This window comes from Cibotium barometz, chromosome 50 (assembly GCF_041138505.1).
Source record: "Cibotium barometz isolate CiBa-2024 chromosome 50, ASM4113850v1, whole genome shotgun sequence".
Classification (NCBI taxonomy): domain Eukaryota; kingdom Viridiplantae; phylum Streptophyta; class Polypodiopsida; order Cyatheales; family Cibotiaceae; genus Cibotium; species Cibotium barometz.
In genome coordinates, this window is record NC_141095.1 from 32,277,326 (window position 1) to 32,285,453 (window position 8,128).

Sequence of the window (8,128 nt, forward strand, 5' to 3'; positions counted from 1 at the left end):
CCCTAAAAGGGGTTTTTTTAATTTGATTTATTTTTGGATTTGGTCTTGTGCTATTGGCCGACAGCCCCTACTTTGGGCTGACCATCAGCCCAAACCATATATATATGAATCGCTTCATCGTCGCAGCAACAACTACATCATAATTGATGTTACATGCACCTAGCACTGTAGTGCTATGTGACACATAGGCGCTACATCAGTGCACCATCCATCAGTAGGAATTACCCTTTTAGGAATAATGTTTTGTATGCCGTGTCCCCATTGTGAGCTCTGTCCCTTGACAATTAGGCACAAGCTACGTAGGTCAGTCTCTGAGCCTTAGAGGTTAGTCAAGTGTCAGTTTTCTTAACCCACTTGGAGAATTTATCAAATAGTGCATGTAGTGTTAGCCTTAGTATTAGGTTTGCATGAGGAGAATTTAGGTAAGCCTTGGGCTAGGCCAGCCCATAAAGGGCAGCTTCGAGGCCATATGAGGGCTTGGGCAACTAGTGGGATGCCCTACACATGCCCATTGGCTGTCAGAAGCTAGCATTACAGCCTCCCCATGGGCTGTCCACTAGCATAAAACAATCTCTTCATAGTAGTCGGCTAGCATCATTGCCTTTATTTAACAGTTGGCCAGCATGACTTGAGGGTGAGATTAAGTTGTGAGAGCAGCTCCAATTGGCCACCAGCACTAGAAAATTTAGAATATTATTTTTTGTCCACAAGCAGTAGGCCAACAGGGCATGAACCAGTCTTGTAGCTTTTATGAATAAAAAAGCATGCACATTCTCCCCACCAAATTATTCATCTATCTAGCAAATTCAGTTAAGGCCAGGATCAGTTCCAGGCATTCCCAAGTCTCCACGACGAAGGGCATTTTCAGCATTTAGCCATCATATGTGCATCCCTCAGTTTTGGGGTTACATAGTTGTCATTGAAGTGCCATTCAAAAAAGGATCTTGGACAACATCTAGATTAGCCTGCGTTGGGTATACATCATCCTTGCGTGTCTCAAAGTCCTCAGTCATCCTTCATACTCCTTGTAAGTTCTACAAAGATCAATGTAAGAAAATACTCTTGCTTGCAAACAAGGAGCCCCTTCAGTGGGTAAATTGGGACCCAATATTGTGTCGACTCTCATCTGCTTTCTCTCTCTTCTACTATGTCTCTCTAAGTGGAATTGCATAGACTCATGGGTTTAAAGAAGGCTTACGAGATGATCAATATCTTGCATGCTACAATCGACATCATACTCAAGATTTTCTACTTTGTTGCTACCGGCCTACCTCTGCAGGCAGCCTGGATCTTCACCATATCTATGTTTTTCTATTGCAGCATATCTTGGAACAGTAGCCTCTCTGTATTCATCACATCAACATTTATTTTCTTGCAGCACAACTCGAGACAACATCCCTCTTTGCATTCATCACATTTGCGTATTTCTCCTATAGCTCACCTCGGGATAGCAGCCCACGCTCTACTCATCATCCTCCTTCACCTTGGGATAGCAGCCCTATCTGCTAATCATCCTTTGACATTGAGACAACAACCCTCTCTCCTCATCATCATCCATCAACTTGGGACAACAACCCTTACTGCTCATCATCCATAGACATTAGGACAACACTAAAATTCAAGCTAGATGCATATAAGCTAAACACATCATTTCATTTAGAGCATCACTCCATAGATCATAGCCAACATAAGAATTAGAGCTTACATCAGCATTGGAGTAGATCATCATGGCACCATGGACATATAGGCACTTATTTAAATGTGTGTGTGTGTGTGTGTTAGAGAGAGAGAGAGAGAGAGAGAGAGAGAGAAATGAAATGAAATTTTATTATTGTCTTCAAAGGACGATAACGGGTCTGAGATGACACATGTTGAACACATATGAATACATAAGTCGATGCGCTCGGGAGCCTCATCGGAAAGCATAATGACACTAAAATGTGTGAAACTAGAACTGAAACTGAAATGAAAATCAAAAAGTTATGCAGCATGCTATAAGTGTACATCATGAGAAGCATGTCATGCCATATAGGTACTCATGAGGGCTGGGCCCCCTCGTCAGGTGCACCATAATAGTAGAAGAAGTCGTGCCCCTCCACCTCTCCTCCTTGGATCAAGTGGATAATCTCGTCCCTCGAGAGCCCGCGATCCGTAGGTGACAATGGTGGAGGGTCCCCCCCCCCGAGGTGTCTTTGCCTGAATGCCCGTAATGTCCTTTGGCGTCGTGAGACCAGTCTCCTGTAGTGGCCTCTATGTAGGTGCTCTACACATCTTTGCTCAATCATCTCATATGTGCATCCTCGTGGTGGGTACAACAGTGGTCTCTGCAGCCATGTCGGGTTCGAAATCTGTGGATCCTCCTTGTGAGTCTCAGTGTGGTCAAGTGGGCTGTCTGGCTCCTGGGTCTCTCACACATCATGAGTTTGGTGGCCCTACATCTGTCTAAGTCTCCTGTCTCTGAAAGTGAAAGCCTCTCTAACGAATAGAGCTAGACATCTTTGATCCTCATAGTCAATGACCTTGGAAATAGAGCTAGGCATCTTTGATCCTCATAGTCGGGTTCAAAATCTGTGGATCTTCCTTGTGAGTCTCAGTGTGGTCAAGTGGGCTGTCTGGCTCCTGGGTATCTCATGCATCATGAGTCTGGTGGCCCTGCATCTGTCTAAGTCTCCTGTCTCTGAAAGTGAAAGCCTCTCTAACGAATAGAGCTAGGCATCTTTGATCCTCATAGTCAATGACCTTGGAAATAGGGCCAAAGCCATCTCTAAAGAGACAGTGAAACCTCCACCGGATCTCATAGTATGCTGAGCATCTGCATAAGAAATGCTCCTCTGTCTCAACCTCGCCCATGTCACATATGGAGCATGTTCGGTCCTGTTTTGCTGACTCTCCTGCCTCTCCTTGTCCGTCTCATCCTGCCTGCCTCAATCTCCAATCTGTGGGATGAAACTCCAAGCTGTCCCAGAGAGATCCTGAGTGCATGCGAGAGATGTATCCATGTGTACCCTGTAGGCTCAATGAAACCTTCGTCCGAGATCCTGAGAAAATGACTATGGTATGCAGCCATCTTCACACGCAAACATGTGGGGAGGATCCATGTACGGAATGTGTAGAGATGGAGCAGGTCCGCACGAATGACTTGACTGATTCGGTGTCGTGATAAGTATAAGTGAGGAGCGTCGAGACTATATCTGAATGGCGAAAGTTTGTCTAGGTCTAGGCCAAGCGAGTGAAACCAACCAGCATCTTTGAGTACCTGCATCTTTGAGTACTTGCATCTGCCAGAACCTGGGATGAAGTCAAAGCAAGCCATGGAAGCTGGGTGCAACCCTCTACTGTGTCTCCAAATCTGAGGATCCGCTGGAGGTATATGATAGTCTGGAAGGCTGCATCGAGGACCAATGGTGAGGCTCCAAACTCTGCCAGTAGAATGTTGGGGGGTACCGAAGGCTTGGCTCTGATGAGCCTGGAAAATAGTAGAACCTGTACCCTCTCGATCGCTCTCCAATCGTCCAATCCAAGGTTGCAGGCCCAGAAAGGACTCCCATACATGGTGGTAGGTCGCACTAATGTGTCAAACAAGAGGGACTTTGTGTCCGGGTGCTGGAAATGAGAGAGATGACAGTGTCTCTCGAGATGCGCCAGTAAAGCATATCCTCTCCACATCCTGTCTCGAGGTGCTGGTATCATAGTGCACCTTATATGTTTAGATAGTGCACCTTATATGTTTATATAGTGGGTGCGCCAGATGGCAAGTCCCATAGTACCTGGGCTCCTCCAAGAGTACTTCGTTGCTATCGTGCCCAGATCAGGGTCTTCCAAGTTAATACCTTAAGGAAGTAGAAAAATTGTCTCTGAGACCAGAGACGATGAAGCTAATCACAAAAGCATTTCTCTATTCGAGTCTCAGAATGAGCGTGCTCATTCTGAGACCTCGACCAAAAAAATCAAAAACATATAGGTTTAGATGCAATCTCCTTCTTGCATGTGTAGGTCTCCATAATGGACTTCGGGAAGGTAGGCCTCTTTGTTGATAGCCATTAAGAGACTATTACGGACTCTTGGTTTGAGTAGGTTTGAGATAGAGGAGGACATGGTAGAGTATTTTGTGTTGAGTGTTGATAAGCTAGAGGCTACCGTCACTCGGATCTCTTGCTTATTATGGCCCATAGTCCCTCACGAGGGCACCTCTAGATCCATTAAAGGACGAGGAGGATCCAGAGTAGGAGGTTGAGGAGGAGGCGGGTTAGGGTCAAGAGTTAGAGCTAGCCTTGGAGGATCAAGATCAGGAGTTGGACATGGCGCCAAAGGACCATAATCAGGAGAAAGACGTGGTGCCACCTAGCCAAACGAGTATGTATAATTTCTATAATTTGTCTCTTTTGAGCTATCATTTGTTTAAAAATTACAATAATAGTTATATTTGGTCAATTGTTTAGTACAAAGAGGAGAGGTACATAGGGGCCTGGTTATGTCACCCAAGACTCTCAGCAAAGGCATCATCGACGCATGTATGAGTATGTTTTGTATGTTATACTATTTGTTTCAACGCCTAAGAACTATTTGTTTTAATTTCCTTATAGGAGTCATGAGCGAAGTATCGCAGATCCACCCGAGTAGCCATTCCCACCACCATTGGTGCCACGATCATGTATAGGGGACATGGGCATGGAGTGCTCCATCGAGACGAGCAGGGGCACATTGTGGACCAAGACAGAGGCAAGGTTTTCTATCATCATCGGCTTCGAGACCTCGTGGACCTCTGTATGCCTGAGGTCCACAAGCTGTGGTTGGCGGTAAGAGATCTTTGATTGTAAAATGAGATGGTCGTAAATTGTAATTAAAATGATTAATTAACATAGATTTTTCATTTAAATATAGGGACCAAGATGAGGTCAACAAGAAATTTATCATCGCAAAGGTAGAGCGATAGTTCGGGGTCGGCTGGAGCCACAAGGGTGTTCTACAAGAGTGTGGAGTGTTACTCAGGCACACCAGAGAGCGAACACACGAGACGGTAATATTATGCAACCTTGTTTGAAAGATTGAGAAAATAAACATTTGTGTGAATCATGATGTTCAAAAGCATGCGCCACATTAAAAATAGGGGAATTATTGGAGAAGTAGGATTATACCTGAGTTTCAAGGACTATACTTGGGAAAAATGTCAATGTAAAAGAGCAGTTCATTGTTGTCCTTGCTAGATTCTTGTGGTTCCTCTTTTGTTAGGTCCAGCCTAGGTGGTATAGGTAAAGATGACGTTACAGGCTCAGTTACCTACTCAATGCCAATCTCAAGGAGGTCTTCGTTCCCCTCATCCTTGTGTTCCTCCTCTCGTTCCTCATTCACATTAGATGGTCCTGGTCTATCTCCTTGAGAAATCACCATCACGGCGGTGAGGTCACGATGTGTACACTCATCCTCGACCAATGATGTATCTTCCTGGATATCAATATGGTTGCTATCCTTCAGCAAGGATGCCAGTGTGCTATCAAAAATTCATTGACCTCGAGGATTGACTTGCACAATTTTCCACCATGGACTACCATCTCGATTCTTGTAAAAGAATGCTTGTTCACAATGCATTGGAAGAAGGAAAGGTTCTTTTCTTGCTCGTAGCAACTGAGAGAAGTCGATAGACCAAAAACCCATATGCTCTCTTTTCACAGTAGCATCTTTGCCTCTGTATTGTGTATGGAACCATTAAACCTTCAAAATGACCTATATTAGACATGCTCTCAAATTAGCACCAAATACACCATGTGAGAAAATGAATCAATTTCTAGTTGAACTATACTTGTTTCATAAAATGATAATTAACTTCATATATTCTCTCTACATCCCCAACGTAACCTAGTTTGGCATCGACAAGATTCATGTCACAGACACTTACACGAGATTGTTGTTGATGCAACAATGCACGAGTCTTGAGTAACACACACACCATCAATCCTTTAGACTCAAAGAAGTTGTCCATAGGCCCACATACTACTATATACCCGAACCTAAAATCATAAGCATAGAGAATATTAACATCACAAAAGCATGCACATAGAATATTGGAAGTGTGGGCCATGCCATATCTTACCTCCTTGTCACACCCCGAGACTGAGCTCGAACTCCTCATGCATAACTTGCATAACTTCTTCTTGCACCTTTTTTATTCACTCTTGTATATCCATGTCATTAACATGGTAGGGGTCACTTGTTACCTCTTGGTTGTTCTTCGTATATTTTGTTACCATTCTTTGTCGTGCTCTTAGATCCATTTTTGCATACATTCTGAATTGTAGATCATGAAAATTTCATGATCAAGATGTACTTGGAGTCCCTTTCCACATTACACCTCGTTTGATAATTTTACTTGATTCTTCTATCGTCCAAATAGGGGGAGTTGAGTCTCATCAACAAGCTGCAAGTACTCAAAGCGATAGTACATGCACTCATGATGCAACCATCCCTCTGCGTGCCATAGATCCTTCAGGCCTTACCCTTTGATGCACAAAACCCTTTAATCTATCATGGATCATATTCATCTCGTCCTTTGTTAGTACCCATGATGATAAGTCGTCTTTCCTATTTTAGGACTTAAAATAGGCCATGAAGATGACTTATAGTTTTGTTCCTTTAAATCCACCCTTGTAGCCTCTGTATCTTTGATACCCACAAGATGTTTCCAAACCAAGTGCCCAACATTTTCAAAAATATCCATGGGGTCAAGAATATGTGTGATTTTCAATTCTTTCCAATATTCCAAACTATATGATATTGAAATCTCAGGTGTCATCAATTTTTTTCTCAGTCTTTGTGATAATCCTCGTCTTCCTCGTCGCTTGTGGGTGCTTTTTTTGGCAAGAAATTACGGGCGAGCAGTCTTGCAAAACTGGCAGTGGCCAAAGCAATATACCCTTGTCCACGTGCTCATGCAAGCAAGCAATTATACAAATAGGTCTTGCCCGATCCCCCCTGACCATCTAGGAAAAAAATGTCAACTGCATCTGTCGCAATTGCATGCATTACAGCATCGAAAGCAACACGCTGGCTATCTGTTAATGTTGACTCCATAGCTCTTGACAGGTTAGATTGTTTGACAGTATCAAAAGATCTTTCTTCCAAAAGCAATCTATTTTCACCCAAGACTTCCAAATCAGTTCTGTTTAGTTCAGGCATTCCTTCAAAATCTGCCAATGTCTGTCTCCGAGAACGAAGAATTTTATCTAAATGTAGTAGTGCATGAGTTTCAGCTATTTGTTCAATACCAATAAACTGACCCCTGCTTCTCGATAACTGGTATAGAAAATCTTCTATCATTTCTTCTCGAAATCTCTTCCACAATATTCCTGGACAGGAAGGCTCACAAAATAGCAGTATAGTACCAAAAAGACATCTCAACTGCAAGGCATTTTGCATGGATGATGCTTCCTCCATACATGCAACCCATTCAGAATCATCTTCTAGTATCCCTCTGGCAATGCAAGCTGCCTTGAAAGAAGGATAGATGTGACCATTGAGCGAACGCAAATATTCAAATGACTTAGAACCTTTACATATTGTAAGAAGTAGACGAACATAGTATGCCTCACCTGCCAAAGGAGCTACAAAGTACATGCGCCCTATAGTGTTTCCAATCTTTCTTTTGGTCCATTTCTTCAACCTGGAGTTCCAAACCCATTGTTGAGGGAAATCACTATACAATGTATTGTTTGCTTCAGGATGTTGTTGATTACAGGTAAACCATTCAGTCATAGTAGTCTTGCCTACATTTTTCCTCTGAAAAACATCTGCAATATTATCATCATCTCTGAAGATAACATTATGACCCCCATCTAAGTGTACCTGCAACCGTTGCACATCAGGCTTCTCATTGTGTAAATCATACTCAAAGAGTCTCCAACATGCCTCTAATGCAGAGACGTAACGTGCATCCAAATACCTCTGAATCTCATCAACTATGCAAGCAGCATTAACATCCCCACCTTGTACAGTGCTAAATCTTATTGTTGCTCTGTCATGCCCCTTGTATATGTACTTGTAAAGATATTTCACTGCTGCTATTGTTGAGCATATTTCCACATTTACATGAGCATTATATGTGACTGAAAGATAAGGGTTATATGGCACAACCCAT